This window comes from Phoenix dactylifera, chromosome 10, assembly GCF_051530095.1.
Source record: "Phoenix dactylifera cultivar Ajwa chromosome 10, Ajwa_hap1_PhDact_Kaust_v1.1, whole genome shotgun sequence".
Taxonomy (NCBI): domain Eukaryota; kingdom Viridiplantae; phylum Streptophyta; class Magnoliopsida; order Arecales; family Arecaceae; genus Phoenix; species Phoenix dactylifera.
This window is the reverse complement of record NC_143199.1, coordinates 72501-75000: the sequence shown is the minus strand read 5'-3', so window position 1 is coordinate 75000 and position 2500 is coordinate 72501.

The window sequence follows — 2500 nt, the reverse complement described above, 5'->3', positions numbered from 1 at the left end:
CTGTTAGGGCTGACCGAGCCCTCCGTTCGCCCCCTGGCCCGTCGCATGGGCCCCCGGCGCCTCCGCGGCGCCCCACCGAAAACTGTCACGACGCGCATCCAGCGCCGACGAGGTCGCAGGTTACGTGCGGCAGCCGGGGGGCTAGGCCGAGCGGCGGCGGGCCCGCCCACGGACGGGCGCGGGGAGGAGCGCAGCCGGCACGCGGCGCGGAGCGGCGGCGGCATGCCGCCGGGCGGCCGTCGGCTCAACCGTGCCCGAGTCCCGCGGGCACCGCGTCGCCCGGCCGGCGCGAGCGGCGGCGGGCCCGCCCGCGGACGGGCGCGGGGAGGAGCGCAGCCGGCACGCGGCGCGGAGCGGCAGCGGCATGCCGCCGGGCGGCCGACGGCTCAACCATGCCCGAGTCCCGCGGCCACCGCGTCGCCCGGCCGGCGCGAGCGGCGGCGGGCCCGCCCGCGGACGGGCGCGGGGAGGAGCGCAGCCGGCACGCGGCGCGGAGCGGCGGCGGCATGCCGCCGGGCGGCCGACGGCTCAACCATGCCCGAGTCCCGCGGGCACCGCGTCGCCCGGCCGGCGCGAGCGCACGAGGGCGGGAGGCAACCGGGCGGCGCCTGCGGAACCGGATGCGACGGCCGGCGCGCCACGGCCCCGACGGGTCCGCACCGAAGACCAGCGCGGTGCGGATCGACCGCTGATGAGGTCAGAGGTTACGTGCGGCAGCCGGCCGGCTGGCCCGAGCGGCGGCCGGCACGCGACGGGGATCGAGCGGCCCCGACGGCTTGCAGCCGGGCGGCCGACGGCTAGGCCGTACCGGAGTCCCGCGATCGTTCGGGCGAAGGGGCGCATGCTGCGGGAAAGGCCTGCGGCGGCGAACCGTCCGCCCGGCCGGCCAAGCCTTCCGCGGCGGCGCGCACGTGGCGGCGCAGCCGAGATGACCGAGCGAAGCCCCGGCGATGGGCGGCGCGCACGTGTCCGTGCGGCCGAGATGACCGAGCGAAGCCCGGGCGGCGCCCGCCGTGCGCCCTGCCGGATCGCGCCTTCCGCCGGCGCGCAACGCCGGTCCCGCGTTCCGGCCGCGGGAGAGGCCTGCGTCGGCGAACCGTCCGCCCCGCCGGCCGAACCTTCCGCGGCTGCGCGCACGTGTCCGTGCGGCCGAGATGACCGAGCGAAGCCCCGGCGACGGGCGGCGCCCGCCGTGCGCCCCGGCGGATTGCGCGGCCCGCCGGCGCGCAACGCCGGGCCCACGTTCCGGCTGTGGGAAAGGCCTGCGGCGGCGGACCGTCCGCCCCGCCGGCCGAACCTTGCGCGGCGGCGCTTACGTGTCCGTGCGGCAGAGATGACCGAGCAAGCTCCGGCGATGGGCGGCGCCCTCCGTGCGCCCCGCCGGATCGCGCTGGCCGGCGGCGCGCAACGCCGGACACCCGATCCGCGTGCGAGCGGCGAGCGTCCGGGCGGGCCCCTTTCGCAACTTCCCTCGGTACTCTAAACACCCCTTGCCTCTCGGTCTTCCCCCCGACCCTCTCGGTATTTGCTCGGATATGTGCATGCATCGTCCCTCGTCGCCTTCGGTTATCCTCCCCGGGGTGGGCTTTGCGCCGACGCGCCAACGGGGTGGTAGGGGGGCTGCAGCCGCGGCCGCCGCGTTTCGCCATCCGCGCGTGCGCCGCCGGATCCGAGTGGAGGTCGCGGGCGACTCGTCGATGCTTGTACTAGGGGCGCATGCCGGCAGCCCCCCGCGGGTGCGGGACCCCCGATCGGCGTGCGAGGGACGGGCGTCCGGGCGGGCCCCGTTTCCAACTTCCCTCGGAACATTAAAACCCCCCGACCCCCTCGGTCTTCGCTCCGGCCCTATCGCTATTGCTCGGATATGTGCATCCACCGTCCCTCGTTGCCTTCGGTTATCTACCCCAGGGTGGGCCTTGCGCCGATGCCCCGATGGGGTGGCAGGGGTGGGGCTGCCGCGGCCGGCGCGTTTCGGCATCCGCGCTTGGGGGCTCGGACCCGAGTGGAGGTCGCGGGCGGCTCGTCGATGCCTGCACCGGGAGCGCATGCCGGCAGCCCCCCGTGGGGCGCCGGACCCCCGATCGGCGTGCGATGGACGGGGGGAGGGGCGGGCCCGGTTTGCAAATTCCCTCGGTACTTTAAAATCTCACGGCCCTGTCGGTGCTCCCTCCGGCCCTATCGCCACTGCTCGGATATGTGCATCCACCGTCCCTCGTTGCCTTCGGTTATCTACCCCGCGGTGGGCTTTGCGCCGATGCCCCGATGGGGTGGCAAGGGGGCACGCTCTAGGCCGTGCCCCGGGGCGCGGGCGCCGGCGCCGTACGTCCCTCGCGGCGGCCGTGAGCGGCACCTCGGCTTGCTCGGTCTGTCCTCCCGGGACGCGCGACCCGTGCGACCGGGACGCGCATCCCGTGCGACCGGGACGCGTGTCCGGGCCGTTCCCGTTTGCAACGCTCCTCGGTACTTTGGAACGCTTGGGGTGGGCTTTGGGCGGATGCCC